This window comes from Phoca vitulina, unplaced genomic scaffold, assembly GCF_004348235.1.
Source record: "Phoca vitulina isolate PV1807 unplaced genomic scaffold, GSC_HSeal_1.0 scaffold23, whole genome shotgun sequence".
Lineage (NCBI taxonomy): Eukaryota > Metazoa > Chordata > Mammalia > Carnivora > Phocidae > Phoca > Phoca vitulina.
The window spans coordinates 4,637,889-4,657,733 of NW_022589726.1; the positions used below are offsets into that span (position 1 = coordinate 4,637,889).

The 19,845-nt window shown below is 34.9% G+C and overlaps 1 protein-coding gene across 5 annotated transcripts in view; it reads right to left on the reverse strand.

Annotated features, from left to right (window-relative positions):
* Positions 1 to 19,845, reverse strand: part of FRS2 (fibroblast growth factor receptor substrate 2) — a 111,314-nt gene that overhangs the window by 41,018 nt on the left and 50,451 nt on the right. The window contains exon 3 of one of the 5 annotated variants that reach the window (XM_032421129.1): positions 9,993 to 10,039. The exons of the other annotated variants lie outside the window; for them this stretch is intronic. The gene's annotated coding sequence lies outside the window, so the exon portion shown is untranslated. The remainder of the gene's footprint in view (positions 1 to 9,992; positions 10,040 to 19,845) is intronic. 5 annotated transcript variants of the gene reach the window in all.

The following is a 19,845-nucleotide window of genomic DNA, read 5'->3' on the forward strand; positions in this document are numbered from 1 at the left end:
TTCAATATAAAAACATATCAATAAAACTACAACCAAATAATCATATATTTTTACTAATTAACATGTTACTTAATCGTTATTAAGATTACATTTTAAAATGGAGCTCAAAATTTATTACTTAGATTGGTCTGAACCCTGACAGTTATTTCATGGAAAATGCTTTAAAATTTAGCATACGGTGTTACAAAATTTCTCTCAGAAGCCGTGTTATCCCTGGGCTGTCAAAGTGAGCAAGTATACTCACAAGACTTAGGTGGCACCAGATATCCTCCTTCTCATACTACATAGATTCAAAGACTCATTTGGATTGCAGCTGTAGCAGATGTGATACCTGAAGAGTCTAACTGGGCAACTCATTTGCCTCAAAAATCATTATCCAAGCTGTACTATTTCCACCAAGCTATGTCACTCTTTGAAGTTCTACAATCTTGGCACAGACCTAGGTGAAGATGAATAGACTTCTGAGGATTGAGACTACTATTTATGTTGGATTTCTGATCCTAAACCTTTCCCTAAGCTCTTGTAATTTTTAACCTTAAAAGATGCCTAATAAATTAGTATTTTCTTTGAATAACACCTGAATTACCTGCCATATGCAATTTCAATACCAATATCTTTGGTCTAATTATTTGGTATTTCTTTGGTCTTGTTATTTGGTAGATATTTCTGCTAAAAGAGGAATACGATTATGTAAGTGGAAAGCGTAAGTTTGGAATATCACAGGCTACTGAAATGATTTAGCTATTAATACTAGCTTCTTCAAATATTTTCTTTCTTTATACTAGCTGACTCAAAAATCTGCTTAAAAATTCAAAGGACAAAAGAGCTCCTCTTTTTCTTCCATCTACAAATAAGCAAAAGTAAAGTTAACAAAATAAGGCTTTGTTCCTCTTGTTGACAGGGTTGCAATTGCTTAAGATTAGGTTTGTTAGCATGCACATTTTCAGTTTTTAATTAAAATGCTACAAATTAATATGTCTATTTTGTCAAAACTAAGTATGCTACTAGGGGAAAATATCCAGTACACCGTCCCCATCCCCACCCCCCCAACAAGAAAATAGGTGGGTTGGAGGCAATAAACGCTGTTTTCCTAATATATGGCCCCAGTGACACTTGTTTTAGTAATAAAAAGATAACCAAATCACCATTCAAGTGCCTAAGGCAAATTTATTCTGAAAAATAGGGAAATAAATTACTTACTGTTTGAAACCAGTACTCTCCTTAAATTATTAAAAATGTGTTAAGATCAAACTAATATAACATTGTGTGTTAACTACACTCAAATAAAAAAATTAATTAAAAATGTGGTAAGATTGAGACGCCTGGGCAGCTCAGTTGGTTAGTGACAGACTCTTGATTTCGGTTCAAGTCATGATCTCAGGGTTGAAGGATGGAGCCCTGCAGAGGGCTCTGCACTCAGCAGAAAATCTGCTTGAGATTCTTTCCCTCTCCCTCCACCTCTGCCCCCCATCCCCAGCTCCTGCACGCCCGTGGGCACACTCTCTCTCAAATAAATAAATCTTTACCTAAAAAATATGGTTAAGATTATATCAAAGAATAAGAAAGGGCTTTTAAGGGCGCCTGGGTGGTTAAGCGACTGCCTTCGGCTCAGGTCATGATCCTGGAGTCCCTGGATCGAGTCCCGCATCGGGCTCCCTGCTCGGCAAGGGGTCTGCTTCTCCCTCTGACCCTAACCCCTCTCATGCTCTCTCTCTCAAATAAATAAATAAAATCTTAAAAAAAAAAAAAAAAAAAAGGGCTTTTAAGAAGTAACAAATTATACATTCAAAGGTATGGTCAATATTTTTTAATAAAAATTTTGTTGATTTGAAGATAAAAAATTTAAAATGATACTAAAAAGGACATAAGATCAATAAATACAACTTTCTACCATTTGTGAGTAGGCCAAAAGCTGGCATCAAATACAACATAATAAATGTTGGGTCTGTTTATAAGAACCAATTATGCAACACCCTCAAGCAAATTGCTCTTTTACTAGACTTTTAAAAACTTGGGTTGCTCCAGGAGTAATATGTATTTAAGAGTGGAATATGAGCAAAAATCTGGTATAAGTTGTTAAGTACATGATTTCTGGGTTTAAAAACATACTTAAGGGACTCAGTGGTTTTTTTTAATAAACTTTATTTCTAAAACAGTTTCAGATTTAGAGAAAAATTGAGACTATAGTACAGAATTCCCATAGACTGACTCCACAGCTGGTGTTACATGTTAATAACATCTTACATTAGTATGGTACATTTGCTACAATTAATAAACTAATATAGATATATAATTGTTAACTAAAATCCATACTTTATTCAAATTCCCTTAGTTTTCCCATAATATGTTTTTGTTGCAGGATCCTATTCAGGATATCATATTATATTTAGTTATATCCCCTTAGGCTCCTTTTGGCTACAGTTTCTCAGATTTTCCTTGTTTCTGATGACCTTGACAGTTTTGGGGAATACTGGTCAAGTATTTTGCAAAATGTCCCTCTACTGTGATTTCTCTGGTGTTTTACTCATGATTAGATTGGAGTCATGGGTTTTGGGGAGGAAGACCACGGAGGTAAAGTGCCATTTTCATCACAGCATATCCTTTGGAACAAACTATCAATAGGACTTATCACTATTGACCTGGCTAAGGTAGTGTTTATCAGATTTCTCCACTGTAAAGTTACTCCTCCCAATCTCCTTTCATTAGTGTACTCTTTAACAGGAAGTCACTATGCACAGCCCACACTCAAGGAGTGAGGAGTTATGCTCTACCTTGTTGAAGATGGAGTATCAACATATATTATTTGGAGTTCTTTTGCACAGGAGATTTGTCTCTTCACCATTCATTTATTTATTCAACAACTTATTTAAACCATATGGAGCCATGGGTATTTATTTTATAATTTGGGTTATAATCCAATAGTACCTTACACTTATTTTCTTGCTCAAATTTGTCCATCTTTCACCACTAGGAGTTCTTTCAGTTGGCTCCTATATCCCTCTAACATAGTCCCATCATTATGAATTTAAGCACTTTCTTAATTTTTGGCACTACAAGATGCTCTATGCTGATCTTACATATTGCTTGCCCCAGTTCTTGAATCAGCCATTTCTCCAAGGAGCCCTCGTTTCTTTTCATAGAGAGCTGTATTAGAAACCAAGATCTGGGAACCAGGTGTGCTCTTGCTACTGGGATGTCACTGCTTCCAGGAGGGCCTGTTTTTAACTGAATTTTATGTTATTTTGGGATAACTTGCATAACAAAATATAGAAATACTTTCATGCATAGACTATACTAGACCTACGGAGTTTTAAAATCAGTTAATGCAATTATAGATGCATTTAACATCATTTTAGAGATTTATTTTGAAAATAAGCTGAAAACCATAAAGGAGACTAAATCTTTTAAAATATAAAATTGGGACATGTCGTTTTTTTTTTTTTTGAAAAAGGAAAGAGGGACAAATGCATAATGTCAGAAATACAAATGAAATGTCATTATGATTTCTGTAGGTCAGCAAGCAGTTCAGCAACTTTCTGGTCTCAGGACCCCTTTACACTTTTAAAAATTATTTGAGAGAGCTTTTACCTGAGTTATTATCTATTGATATTTACCAAATTAGAAGTTAAATGTGAGAAATGTTTAAAATATTTATTAGTTTATTTAAAAGGATAAGCTTATGATGTGTTAATATAAATTACATCTATATGGAAAAAAAACTGTTTAAAAAAAACTTATTTTCCAAAAAACTTGATTAAGACAAGCGACACTATATTTCTGTAAATATCTGTAATTTCTGGCTTTCTAGAGGACAGCTAGATTCTTAAGACTGATTCTGCAATATGCTGTTTTGGTTAAAGTATATAAGCGTATGAAGAAAATCTAGCCTCACAACAGATATACGGTTGGGAAAGATAATATTTTAATAATTATTTCAAATAACTGCTGATATTCTTGAAACTACACCTGAACTCAACAAATGGTAGTTTCCTGAAGGCTACACTATGAATTCTAAAACTGTACCAATGAACTTTTCATGTTCTATTACATTAAAATCCATTGATTTATCTTGCACTTAGAATGGATCTTTTACCCATATGTGATTTAGTATCATTACACATTGGTCATCTGGAAAATACTAATTCACTGAGTTATGCAGGTGTTCCAAATTGACACAATTCAGAATATAATATGAAGAAAAAGAAAATCACATTCTTTAATATCATTACCCACTTCACAAGAAAAGCCTTTAAGTATCTGCGAAGCTGTCAAGCTCACAGTATTAGGTTCAAGTTTTTCAAAATTCTAAATCTTACTTGAAATTTTTTTTTTTTAAGATCGTTTACAAATACAACTGTTTTTCTTGAAGTGTTAGTCCCACTTAGTTCATTTTTGAGAAAAACAAATGTCAAATACATAAGTTCAAATAATTGAAGTTTGCCTAACCTGTTTATTCAAGGGGGAAAAAAGGAGGTGTTACAGAAAAAAGCAGCTAGTTCAGCTCACATCTCGGTTGAGCAAGCACTTTTTCTGAAGATGATGATCATGTTTCAGTACACAGGACGAGTACTCAAAGTCAAGATCTAATGAAATTAATATTTTTGGGCGCCTGGGTGGCTCAGTCCACTAAGCGTCTGCCTTCGGCTCATGTCATGATCCTGGGGTCCTGGGATCGAGTCCCGCATCGGGCTCCCTGCTCCGCAGGGACTGTGCTTATCCCTTTAACCCTCCCTCATGCTTGTGATTTCTCTCTCTCTCTCTCACCTTCCCTCTCTCTCAAATAAATAAATAAAATCTTAAAAAAAAGAAATTAATATTTGTATTACTTCATCAAGGACATTCTTTTTTTTTAAAAGCGGGGGACGGGCAGTGGGAAAGGCTGAGCAGGGAGCCCAATGAAGGACTCGATCCCAGGGCTCTGGGATCATGACCTGAGCCGAAGGCAGACACTTAACTGACTGAGCCACCCAGGCACCCCACATCAGGTCATTCTTAAATAAAACTGGATTTAAAAAAAAAAAAACAAAACTATGAATGTATGGCAATGAAAAATATAATACATCAGTTTGGTGCCACTGCCTTAATTTGTGTTAAGGTGGTAGCAGTTTTATTCACCATTGCTTTTAGAGCATCACTGCAAATGTCAACACAGTAGAAAAGAAAAAAAAAATCTTTATTATGAAAATAGTTTTGGCGCCTGGGTGGCTCAGTCGTTAAGCGTCTGCCTTCGGCTCAGGTCATGATCCCAGGGTCCTGGGATCGAGCCCCACATCGGGCTCCCTGCTCGGCGGGAAGCCTGCTTCTCCCTCTCCCACTCCCCCTGCTTGTGTTCCTGCTCTCGCTATGTCTCTCTCTGTCAAATAAATAAATAAAATCTTTAAAAAAAAAAAAAAAGAAAATAGTTTTGACCTCCCAGACCACCTGATCTCGGGGACCCACATAGGTCCACAGAACAGTTTGAAAACTGCTCAAAATTACATATTCCAAGAATAAGATAATATTACAATAATATCATACCAAAAAATTAGAGATTTTAGATGAAATAGATAAATTCCTAGAAAAAATTAACTTGCCTAATCTAATTTAAGAGGAAGCAAAAATATGAATAGCCTTCAAATCTTAAAATATTCAATCAGGAGTCAAAAAATCCTCCCATAAAGAAATTCTAGGCCTAGATGGCTTCACAGATGAATTCTGTCAAACACACAATTAAGAAATAATTTTACACAACATATTCCAGAAAATAAAGATACCCTCTCTAACTCATTTTGAGACTTGTATAACCTTGATTCCAAGCACAGCACAACAAAAGAAAATTAGAGGCTGACGTCCTTCATGAACACTGGTACAAAAATACTAGCAAACAACGTCAAAGGTTGGTTTAACATTAGAAAAACCAAAATAATTCTCCATGTTAATAAACAAAAGAAGAAAAAAAAACGTATCAATATTAATAGTTTCAGAGAAGATAAATCTTTTCAGAGGTTTCTCTCAACAGAAAAGTAAGCTTTAAGGCTGTTTTGGGAGATCCAAGTAGCCGAAAAGGGACTAGCTTCCTGGCCTCAAGGAAAAATGAAGCTGCAGTAGCCCAGAAAGAGGAAGCCTCTGCAAGAATAAGGTGCTACCAGGATCACTTTTTCTAAAAGAAAAAAATGAGGGTCAAAATCCTAAGCAAGATTTTCTTTTATGTTTCATATTAAATGTGGTCATGCTTGGTGTGCCCTCACACATCTGTTCCAACAGTCTAACAAACTTCTTGTAACAATCAATTTGTAAGACAAAGGTGGCCTATAATGCTGCCCCCAACTTACTACGAGTCATCTGCACTGAAGGGGAGATGAATGGTACAACTGTTCTTTCACTAGTTCAGAATACCTGGGTATACTCCCCTTTTCCCCTATCTTACTGCTGCTCACACAAGGGCTCCCTACCTAAAGGAAGCAGTACTCTTTCCACTGCCACAGATATTAAGCAAGTTCAGGAAAACCCATCTTGTCCAATTTAAAACAGACCTTAAGTTGGTTAAATCAGAAAATTAAGTGTTGCGGGGGGGGGGGGGTGTGTGTACCTTAAACATTTTATTTTAGCTTACACACAAAAAAAGGAATGAATTATCCAAACTTATAGAGTTAGGAACTTTATTTAATGGATGCCTGCTGGTGGGAATTCTGTGCCATATTTATTACATAAATCTTACCTAAATGTACGTTTATTTGAAATGGATCAAGGATTTCCATTTCTGGCCACATGGTAGGTTAGATACCCAGACTGGATCTATTGCCTAAATCTAGAATGCTGTATAAACATTTCTTTAGTATTTTTAAATTTCCTAATTTGGCACAAATGTACACAGAAGCTCTGGAAGGTGGCTCTTGACTTTCAGGTCACCTCATAACACTACTTTGAAAACTACAGTGCTGGTGCTGGAGACAGACTGTATACCCAGAGACTCTCCAATATGGGGAATGTAATCAAAGAACTTTGTGTGTAGCTGAAAATCCAAAAGGCTACACCTGCAAAGTAGAGCTGAATGAACGGTAAACCTACTTAGCAGAAGCTGAGAACAAGCACACTTGCCTCCTTGACCTTGGTGCTGGCAGAAGGAAGAAAAATATCTCCTGTAAGAATTTATAACTACAAGCAAGCTCTTAAATGAATTTGTAGAGAAGGAAAAAGATGAACATGGGTAAGAAACATGGAAAATAGATTAAGAAGGCCTAATATACGTCATCAGAATTATAGAGCCCTTGTTTCCAAGATGACCATGAAAAGAAGGTACAATGGTTGTGTCAAAAAGGGCTGCAGCCATATACAGCCTACTTGCTACATTAACTGCACCCAATGCTTGCAAAGGACAAGGTCATTAAGAAGTTCATCATTGGGGACACCTGGGTGATTCAGTCGGTTAAGCGTCTGCCTTAAGCTCAGGTCATGATCCCGAAGTCCTGGGATCAAGTCCCACATCAGGCTCCTTGCTCAGCAGGGACCCTGCTTCTCCCTCCGCCTGCCGCTCCCCCTGCTTGTGCTCTCTCTCTCTCTCTGACAAACAAGTGAATAAAATCTTAAAAAAAAAAAAAAAGTTCATCATTGGAAACAGTGGAGGCATCAGACATTTCCAAAGTGAGTGTTTTCAGTACCGATATAGTTCCCAAACTGTACGTAGAACTATATTACTGTGTGAACTGTACCATTCACAACAAGAAAATCAAGATTATTCTCATGATGCATGGAAGGACCAAACATCCCCACCCTAATTTAGACTTAGAGATGCTGCCCCATGGACCTTTGCCAAAGTCCACATAAGAAGCTGAGTACTTAAGTTCTGAAGGAAAACTGTCCTCTGAAGGGGAAAAAAGTGTTACAGAAGGAGAAAACAAAGAAAATAATGGGCATTACTCAGAGAAATAATGGTCAAGAATTTAACATAATTATTCAAAGACATCCTCAGATTCACGATGCCCAAAGAATCCCAAGCAGAGTCATAAATAATAAAAAATAAAGTTAAAAAAAAAACCTTCAATACATTCTATAAAACTAGGAACACCAAAGGAGGGGAAAAGGTTTAAAAAACAGTCAAATAAAAGATTATTTACAAAGGGAGGGCAATTTTATTTCTCAACAGCAACAGTGGCAGTCAAAACACTAAAATAATGTCTTCAAATGTGATGAGAAAACTTAGAATTCAATACACAGTGAAATTATCTTTCAAGAATGCAGATGAAATAAAGACATTTTCAGATTAAAAAAAAAACCACTGTCGTCCAGCTTCACCAAAAGACTTTCATTAAAAAAAAAATCTAAAGGATGTACTTCAGGTAGAAAAAAATTATTTCATATGGAAGGTCTCAGATAATGAGCCAAGAAAACAGTAAACAAATGTAAACAAAGATCAACTACCTAAAACAATAATCTGTCTAAAATTTTTTTATGTATGCAAGAGATAAATATGTTAAAACTAAAATAATAGACAACGGTGTTATAGATTTCTGGAAGAAGGACAATCAGAGCATTTTAAGTTATTACATTATTCAACAATAGATTAAAGATACTGATTTAAACTCTTCCTTTTAGAAAGGACTTCTTAAAAAAGCTAGAGCAACCACTGAAAGAATAAATAACATATTAATTTACAAACAAGAGTGCATGTGTGCAAGGTAGGGGGATTGAAATGAGAAAACATGCCTACATAAAGGCTTCAAACATAACTCTAAACAAAAGATTGGAAGAATAGGAAGAAAAGGGGAGTAGGACAAATAGACCACATCAGAAATAAATCTAAATCTACCAGTATCACAACTGACTAAAATTCCAGTAAAAAATATTGTCATTCAGAACAAAAACACAATTTAACCATACCCTCTTTACAAGACACAAACTAAAATATAGGATCAATGAAAAGCTAAAGGATGAAAAATACTATTAACCAAAAGAAAGCTAGAACAGATACATTAATCCAAGAAAACAGCCAACCACAATAATAACAAAACCATAAGGCAAAAAAGTTTTGGATACAGCCTTTCATACCAACAAAAAGTTTGACTTAACAGAAAAACAATTCAAAATGTAAGTACTTAATAGCACAGACTCAAAATACATAAAACAAAAATTACCACATCTAGAGGAGAAAATGCCAAACCTACCATCAGGTGAGAGGCATTAGTATGCCTTTCTCAGCAGACAAACTGATAGGGAAGTCCCAAAATAAAACCAAACCCAAATCCAAACAAAACCTAGGCAAACCATGAAAGATGTGAGTAGAACAGTTAACAAGCTCATGAACATATATGTAGCACTATACTAAACTGATCTCACATTCTTTCCAAATGTATATGGAACATTCATGAAAACTAGCCATATGCTAGGTCTTAAAGTTAGTCTCTACAAATTACAATATTATGGTCTCTGACTGTAATGAAATCAACTTGGAACACTATCACAAAAATTGTATTTATAAGTTAAATATTTTCAAATTAAGTATACACTTTTAAATAATTCATGAGGCAAATAAGAGTTATTTTTTTAATGAAAAAAAACAAAAATACTGTATATCAAAACTTGTAGGAAGGAGGCTCAAATGACACTTAGAGGCAAATTTAAACACTAAAAATCCAAATTCAAGTCCTTGTAAAAGGACAGAAAAAAACAAAAACCTAAAAGTTCTGAGAAAGTAGAAAGAAATAATAAATAGCAGGACCTAAAAGGACATAAAATATTTACAAGATGATAAACTAGAAGTTCATTCTCTGAAAGAGTAATTAAAATTATAAACCTCTGGAAAAACTAATTGGGAAAAAGAAAAACTAAAAAAAAAAAGGAAGGAAACATGATTACAGATGTTATAGAGATTAAGCTGATAAGAGGATACTGTGGACAATTTTATGGCAACAAATTTGAAAGTTTGGAAAGACTTTTTTAAAGTTTTTAGAAAATACAATCTATTAAAAATGAATCAAAAAGATTTAGAACTCACACTTTCCAATTTCAAAACTCACCATAAAGCTACTGTCATCAAGCATCAAATCACCAAGAGTGGTACTGGCTAGAAGAGAAATATAGATCAAATGAAACAGAATTGAGAAACCAAAAATAAATCCATGTATTTATAGTCAAAAAGGGAGCCTAGATAATTTGATGTGAGAATGGTCTCTTCAACACATGGTGCTGGGACAACTGGATTTCCAATTGCAAAATAATAAATTGGGACCTCTACCTTATACTATATATAAAAATTAACTCAAAATGGATCAAAGACCTAAATGTAAGAGCTAAAACCATAAAACTCCTAGCACACAAATCTTCATGACCTTTAGGCAAAAGTTTCTTTGATATGATACCAAAATCACAAACAACAAAAGAAAAAACAGATAAACTGGACTTCATCAAAATAAAAAACTTTTGTGCTTCAAAGGACACAGTGAAATAAAATGAAAAGACAATCCAAAGAGCTGGAGAAAGCATCTGGAATCCAGAATATATACAGAACTCTTACAACTCAACAATAAAAAGACAACTCAATTTTAAAATGGACAAAAGCTTTAAGTATATATTTTTCCAAAGAAGTTATACAAATGGCCAATAAGCACAGGAAAAGATACTCAACATCACTAGTCATTAGGAAAATGCACATCAAAACCACAGATTCCACTTCACACCCACTAGGACGGCTATAATCAAAAGGACAGACAATAACAAGTGTTGGCCAGGATATGGAGACACTAGAACCCTCACACACTGTTTGTGGGACTGTAAAATGGTGCAACTGCTTCGGAAAACAGTTTGGCAGATCCTAAAAAGGTTAAATATAGCGTTACCATATGAGCCCAGCAATTCTATTCCTAGATACATAACCAAAATAACTGAAAAATCTGTGCACACAAAAACTTGTATTTGGAGATTCATAGCAGTATTCATAATAGCCAAAAAATAGAAACGGTCCAAATGTGTGTCACCTGATTAATGCATAAACAAAATGTGGTATATCCACACAATGTAATAATATTCTGACAAAAACGGAAAGATGTACTGATACTGACTACAATGTGAACAAACTTTGAAAACATTACACTAAGTGAAAGATCCTAGACAAAAAAGGCCACATATTATATATTTCTATTTATAGGAAATGCCCAGAATAGGCAAATCTATAGAGAAAGTAGATAACTGGTGGTCAGGGATGGGGTAAGGGAGAATAGAGAGTGATTGCTAATGGGTACAGGGCTTCTTTTGAGGATGATGAAATGTTCTAGAATTAGATATTGGAGATGGTTATACAATTTTGGGAATATTAAAAAAAAACTGAATTTTACATTTTAAAGGGGTGAATTTTATATGTGAATTATATATCAGTTTTTAAAGGGCAAATAAATCAACTGAGCATTTAAAAATAAGAAATAGAGAATCTAAACAGAAAAATAATTATTAAAAAAATCGAACAGTGGGGCGCCTGGGTGGCTCAGTAGGTTAAATGTCTGCCTTTGGCTCAGATCATGATCCCTGCAACGAGAACCGCTTTCTCCCTCTCTTCCCCGCTCATGCTCTCTCTCTCGCTCGCTCTCTCTCAAATAAATAGATCTTAAAAAAAAAAAAATCAAACAGTTACAGTTTAAAATCTTTCCACTAAAAAAAAATCATCAAACCCAGACAGTTTTACAGGTAAGTCCCACCAAATGGTGGAGGAACAACAAATTTTAAAAAATTTAAAAATTACAATTTTAAACAAATTCTTCTAGAGAATAGTAAAAAAGAAAAACACTTTCTAATTCATATCAAAATCCAACCAGGATAAAGGATGCCAACACCATTCAATGGAGGAAAGGACTGTGGTTTCAACAAATGGTGCTGAGATAACGAGATATCCACATGCAAAAGAATGAACTTGGACCCTTACCTTACAGTTTATTCAAAAATTAACTCAAAATAAAGTCCTAAATATAAGACCTAAAAGTATAATACTCTCAGAAAAAAGCTAGGGGTAAAGATTCATGATACTGGATTTGACAATAATTTCTTGGCTATGATACCAAAACACAGGCAACAAAAAGTAAAAACAGATAAATTGAACTACATCAAAATTAAAAACTTCTATGCACCAAAGGAAATAATTAACAGCCTGAAAAGGCAACCTATGACATAGGAGAAAATATTTACAAATCATATATCTGATAAGGGTGTTGATATCCAGAATACATAAAGAATTCCTACAACTTAGCAACAACAGTAACAACTACACAAGTAACCTGATCAATGGGCAAAGGACTTGAACAGACATTTCTCCAAGAAAATACACAAATGGCCAACCATTATATGGAAAGATCCTCAACAACACTAGTTACTAAGGAAATGCAAATCAAAACTACAATGAGATATTACTTCACAACCATTAGGATGGCTACTATCAAAAAAAAAAAAAAAACAGAAAATAGGGGTGCCTGGGCGGCTTCAGTCGGTTCAGCATCTGACTCATGATTTCGGCTCAGGTCCTGATCTCAGGGTCCTGAGATGGAGCCCCAAGCCCCACAGCGGGCTCTGCTCTCAGCAGGGGGTCTGTTTCTCTCCCTATCCCTCTGCCCTCCCCCGCTTGTGTGCACACACACGCACACTCTCTTTTCCTCAAATAAATAAATCTTAAAAAAAAAAACGGAAATAAGTGTTGGCAAGTATATGGAAAAATTGGAACCCTTCTGTACTGCTGGTGGGAACATAAATGGTGTAGCTGCTATGAAAAACAGGATTGCAGTTCCTTAAAAAATTAAAAATAGAATTACCACATTATCAGCAATACCAATTCTGGGTCTATATCCAAAAGAATTTAAAGAAGCAAGTAGAAGAGATATTTGTACATACATGTTCATAGCAGCATTATTCACAATAGCCAGAAGGTGGAAGCAACATACTTGTCCACTAACAGATGAGCAGATAACAAAATGTTTATACATACAATGGTATATTATTCAGCCTTAAAAAGGAAATTTCGGTACATGCTACAACATCATGCTAAGTGAAAAGCCAGGCACAAAGAGATAAATACGGTATGATTTCACTCCTAGGAGGTATCTACAGTAGTCAAACTCATAAAAATAGAAAGAATGGTGGTTGCCAGGGTGATGGGGAGGAGGAGATGAAGAGTGTTTAATGGGTATAGAGTTTCAGTTTTGCAAGATGAAAAAGTTCTGGAGATTAGCTTCACAACCAATGTGAATATACTTAACACTACACTAAACCATACACTTAAAAATGGGTAAGATGGTAAACTTTATAATAGGTATATTTTAACACAACTAATTTAAAAAGATATGTTAAAAACCTGATCAGGATAATATGAGAATGGAAAATTAAAAGCCAATCTGACTCATGAACTCTAATATAAAAATCCTAAACAAAATGTAAGCAAACCAGATCCAATAATTTATAAAAAAAGATAATCCATACATGACTAAATTGGGCTTATCCCAGCAATGCTTAATTAACCTAATCTGAAAATCAATGTAACTGACTACATCAACAAATTAAGGGGAAAACATTTTAATCATTGCTGAAGTTATACAAAAGCCTTTCAATATAGTTCAACATCTATTCATGATTTAAAATGAAGAGATAAAAGTCCTAGCCAGGTAAGAATAGAATGAAACTTCTTTAATTTGGTAAAGACCATCATTTAAAAAAATGACAAGTATCATTTTAAATGGTGAAATTTGAAAGCATTTTTTTGAGGTCATGAACAAGACAAGAAATAGAACTGAGCATCTGAGATAACTAAGATAGTACAGTAATGATTCAGAGGTAGACAAAAGATCAGTGGTACAGAAGAGAGAGTACAGAAATAAAACTACCTATATATGAAAACTTGATTTATGACATAGGAAATTTCACATATCAGGGAAGAAATGAAGAACAATTTTAATAAACAGATGGAAAGAGTGAATTCATATCCCATACCTGTAACAAAAATCAACTACTAGGAGATTTGAGAAAATGTGAAAGGCAAAACCATAAAGCATTTAGTTGATAGAGAACGCCATCAAAGGTTTATCAAGGTATACCATGAGAATAACCAACTGAATTCAATATTGAAATTACTTTAATCTTTTAATTTCCCTCCATATTTTATAAAGTAATCAATTAAACAGCAATTTTGTCAAAGCAAGTAGACTATCTGATTAAGAATATGATGCTAATGTAATACAGAGCTGCCAATGTCCAATGACTTCACATCTTAAAGATAATGCACATTTATGCTCTCATTTAAGTTCAATGTGTTATTGTCAGGATTTGTTAGCAAGGATAAAAAACAAAAAACCTCATGCTTCATTCAGTAAGTGTCTATATCAATGTATGTGGCTATATCTCATTTCAAATATTAGCAATGATGTCCATGGTAAAATCTAAATAGTGTTTCAGGTAAGTGGCCTTGTTAGTTGGACACTTCCCACTGTTCCTTGAACCAGAGATCCAAAGGCTGGTTGGTTTCTCCAATTTGGCATTTTTACTAAATGCCAAACCTATCTTTGGATGCTTCAGGGAAGAAACACAATGTATTAAGATAAGATCTCCCTTGGGAAGAGTAAGAACTATACAAAAAAAAAAGGGGGGGGGGAGAAATGGACCAAATAGATAACATATTCTTAGGACTTTCAAATAATTTTGAAACTAAAAGTGCCCAGGATATAATTACAAGGAACACATCATTCACTTGGGGAACTAACTGTATATATGACTGAAAGGGATGAGTTGGAAACAACACTTATCCCAAGATAATTTTGGTTTTACAAATAGAAAGCATGTGTCCATCATACCAAATAAATTCATTCCCAATATATCTACCATCAAACACCCTCCCCTTCAACCAAAACACACAACACACATACATACAAGGTAGATGTTTTCAATCTAAACTGTAAGCCTCTGGCTCACATGAAAACAAAACTATTTTAACCACACACAAGCTCTAGCACTCAGATTTGTAGTTTCTACACGCTGCCCACACAGCACTTTGTGAGCATGTGATTAGGAGGAATGATGCACAATCACACCACATTCCTTCCCTCAGCTCACACATCAAGAACTTGCCCTCTCAGCTGCATTCTTCTCCAAACAGCCATGGTCACCTTAGCAACCCAATGCTCCTAATATGGACAGCTGGTCCATTTAAAGTCAGCCCTTCTTGGCAGGAAAAATGCTTGTTCTTCAAACTGGGGGAGAGAGGAGAGGTTTTCCTTTCAATACACATTACAGGGGTTGATTTAACTTGATCAGCACTTTTGTTCTGTGGCAGCAATTTGTGTCAAGTTTCAACCTATTCTGAGTTTTTGGTTTTTTGGTTTTGTTTTTCTTTTTTAAATCTGAAAGCAAGCGGCTAAAAAAAAAAAAAGGGCAGCTCATATGGAATTCTAAAGAAGACTGGAACGTGAAACAAAAAAGGTATCTGAAATAACTGTATTCTTTCATAAAAAGATAAAGTTATCCACATTTTTTAAAGTTCAAATTTACTTAAATTACATTTGAAGTCTTAATATACAGTAAGAAATCAGAGTCAGAAGACCTGTCTTTTTAACACCATAGCCTATTTTTGAATAACAATAACATTGCTAAACTTCAAAGTCCTATAACTCCAATCTACTCAATAGACTATGAGTCAGTGTGTGTTCCTTTATCCCACCACCTACATGTGAAATCTCTCACAATCTTTCCACAGGATCAAATGTCAACGAGGTATTGAAACCAAATGGTTAGTATATCCAAAGGCACTCCAGACCTAGAATGCCCCAGGATAAAACTGGATTACTCAAAACCAAACTTGATCTGTACTTATACCACTAAAGCTGGGCCTGAACCAAATTAAGTCACTCAGGAGAAAAGATACAGGTTTATAACACACTTTTCCTGATTTTCATACTACAAACAAATGATCTGGGGGGAAGGGATTACCATATTCTGAAATATGTGAGATCAAATTGCTCGTTCCATTCCCACAAACTGGGGATTCTAATTCTCCTATCCATCAAAACTAGACACCTAATCCTTAAGTAAACAGGCATATTCTAAACTTTAAAAAAATCTAAATTTATGGCATTTGTTATAAATTGGAAATTTTTTTTAAGATTTTATTTATTTGAGAGAGAGCACTCAAGTGCATGAGTGCGGGGCAGGGGGGGTAGCAGAGGGAGAGGGACAAGCAGATTCCCCGCTGAGTGGAGAGGCCCACGTGAGGCTGGATCCCAGGATCCTGAGATCATGACCTGAGCTGAAGGCAGACGCTTAACAGACTCAGCCACCCAGGTGCCCCAAATTGGAATTATTTTTGAAATAATATTCTATATAACAGTAGCAAACAAAATTCAAGTTAGTTTATTAAAGCTATTTTAATGAACCTTAAGGTTAAGTGACTATCAATAATTATTCGTTGGCTAGATTTTTGTTTGTATATGTATGTTTTTAAAACTTTTTAGGCTATGAGGTTCTTCCAGGTTAGAAACATTTTTTACTTTAAAACTAGTAATTAAATATTCTATATAGAGAAAATATCAGTTGACAGGGTGGCAGTGTAGATTAGTAAAAAGAACCTAAAGCTCACTCCACTCCTAGTTTCATCATTTGTAAAATGAGAATACTATCTGTTTTATTTATGCCATCTCTTAAGATAACAAAGTGAGAATAATGAAATTACTATGCCGTATAAAATACTCAGAAACTAATGAAACTAGAAAAAGGGACTATGTTACCTGATGTCTAATTCTCTGAACTGTTATTTTTAAAAAGAGTGTGGGGAGTATTCAACAATGCATGGGATACTAACTCAATAACAACTTGCAGAGTTGCTGGTCTTCCCATCAAAGATCTTATAAATACTTAGGTGTTGACATATAAATAAATAAATAAACCTCACCATTGGCTTCACTTTTAGCAAACATGAATTCTCTTACCCTTTTCCATTCCATTACTGAATCAGTAACACATTTTCTCTTAGCCCCCAGAATTAAGTGCCCCTAAGATCCTCCTCCCACACAAACTGCTCCCCACAAGGTACCTTTAGATTCTTCTATCTGTTGGAAGCCCTTCCCTGATCCAATCACAGCTATCAATATCCTTCTTCTAAAGTCAGGGATCACCCTATCCTCTCATAGGAGTGTTCCTCTCTCTTTCCTCTTCATTGCTGCAAGGCATACCATCACCATGGACCTGGAGCTTCTAAAGTTCCCACTCTCTGGTAGTTTCTAGTTAGGGGATCCAAGAGAAGTTGCTTTTGCTGATAATGTGCTACTACAGATGAAACTGTGTTTCTGCATCCCAAATTTAGAAACCTGCATTTGTACTCCTTACTCTGTATTAGATTCAGTGATGGGAATTCACAGAACATGGTTATGCCTCAAAGAAATAAAAGAAAAAATAAGATGAATGTTCAAATATAATACAATGTAGAAATTAAAAAGTAATAGCTAATGTAGAAGTTCCAAAATATTACTGCTATCTTTCAACTATTAAGCTTTTGTAGCTAACACTGGAGATTCGAGCATTTTAACACACTGTTTCTAGAAGAAAAATACATGTTTTTGTTAGGCCCCACAATTCTTTCCTTTGACTGTTCTAACGGACTCTTAGCCTTTGAGACAGATGTTTATATTTCCTCTTATCTTCCATAGCATGTAATTCCATTCTTCAGATTTAATTCTAATATAAAAAAATGACCACAAATTGGGACTTTTCTTAAACGCTCATTTAATGTTCCTTATACACTTAAGGAATTTTACATTAACAGTTTCATTTTAATAAATAACCTAAAATACAATGTACCAGTTAGACAAAACAAATTAGAGGAACACTCTGCAACATGGCCTAATCTTAGAAATAAAGAGGGAGGTGGGTGAAGGGGACTACAAGAATCTGACTAAGATCTAATGTATAATTTAAAATACACGAAGTAATAAAACCTTTTATAAGACATAAAGGGATACATATCAAATATACTAAAAGGTCACTTGTATGGGGACTAGTTATAAAGGAAAACAGAAAAACAGTCCTTTAATGAACCAATGATGATGGGTATGACACAAACTGAGGAATATCATTAACTCAATACTCCTGTACTTGAGGTTAAAAACTGATACTTCAAACATAACCATCCTCTTTCATAGTAAACAGAGTTGCTCAAAAATTTAAACAATTTTTTAAATTGTGGTAAAGTATATGTAACATAAAATTTATCATTTCAACCATTTGCTAGTGTACAGTGAACAGTAATTTTTATTAAAGTTGTCATTGTCCTCTTAATACCTCTGACTGTGTAGGAGGATAATACTATATAGATATGAATAATCTTGTTTTGATTATCTTCTACTCTAGAAAAGCTATGGGGACACCTGGGTGGCTCAGTCAGTTGGGCTTCTGCCTTTGGCTCGGGTCATGGTCCCAGGGTCCTGGGATCAAGTCCCACATCGGGCTCCTTGCTCAGCGGGAAGCCTGCTTCTCCCTCTGCCTGCCGCTCCCCCTGCTTGTGCTCTCTTTCTCTCTGACAAATAAATAAATAAAATCTTAAAGAAAAAAAAAAGCTATGAAAGAATCGGCTTTTATAAAAATAAATATTTACCCAACACTTACAGGAGAGCCCTAAGGGTACCAAACAGTAGTATGATCCATCATCATTGTATCACAGATTGTATTAATGTTTAAGAATTCAAACTTCATTTGCCCAAAGAACAGAGACAAAATGTAACAGATCAAGTTCACTAAGATTAAATCTTCTGAAATTTCTGTTTTCACTTTAAGCACAATGGTCCAGGAAAAGAACAATCTGGATTTCTCCTGAAGTACTGCCTTTGAGTAGTGCCCTGGAGGATCAGAGAGTGCTACACACAGGTTCCACGACTCCCTCCCTTTACCCTCTAGAGACAGAGGAAAAATACAGGGGAAAAGCTTCACAAGAAACTTGGAAGTGAAAACTATTGATGCTTTGCTCCCCCACTCTCTCCTCAGCAGCCAACGGGTCTCTTTATTTTAACCCCTTGTTTTCAGTTATCAGGATAAAAACTGACCTGATTAAACCTGTGGCAATTCCAAAAATAGGTGGGAAAGATGTGTTTGGGAGTGCATGTTCCCCTCAGCACAAAGGACAATAAATGAGAAGAGTTACTGATCTGAATAATTCACTTTATAAACATTTTCCAGTTGACAGATTAAATTCATCCGCAGTGATCACTACTACCTATACCAAAGAGTTCCTGAGAAAATTTAAACAATGTAACTTCTTAAGGCCAAGCAATTGATTTTAAGCACACCAATAGGTGATTTTACTATCTACTCATTTGAACATTTCATCCTTCAGAAGTCTAAAAAGTATAACAATCTAAATCAATGTTGATTTAAAATTCATTGTAAAGATGATCATTTAGATTTTTTTAATACTAAATGTTACTAAATATTTTATTACCTACCTAGTAGAAAGCATTCCACTTTTTAAACTAAATGTAGGAGTTCTATAATTTTCATTGGTGGAAACATAGGTAAGTAATCTCCCTTAACTTAAAGCCCCTAAAAGAGCTTCCACGACTCCTCTACCACCCCAAGTCATTTAGGTAATGTCCACTGAGGTAAAAGTTGAATGGGCCCCAAGGGAAGAAGAAAACTTTTTTCCTAAAATGGACAAACCCAATCCTAAGGATGCTAAGAATAAGTTCCTTAATAATGCTAAGAATAAGGATGCCATGAAAAGCAGTACTTGAGTTCCAAAGGTGACTACTTTTATCACACCCTTTTAATCTTAACTCCAAATAAGATGAGGTGCACCTTGTTTGCAAATTCTGAGGTAGTAAAGGAGGAGCTAATAGTGATAATCTTGTAATAATCAAGAAAAGA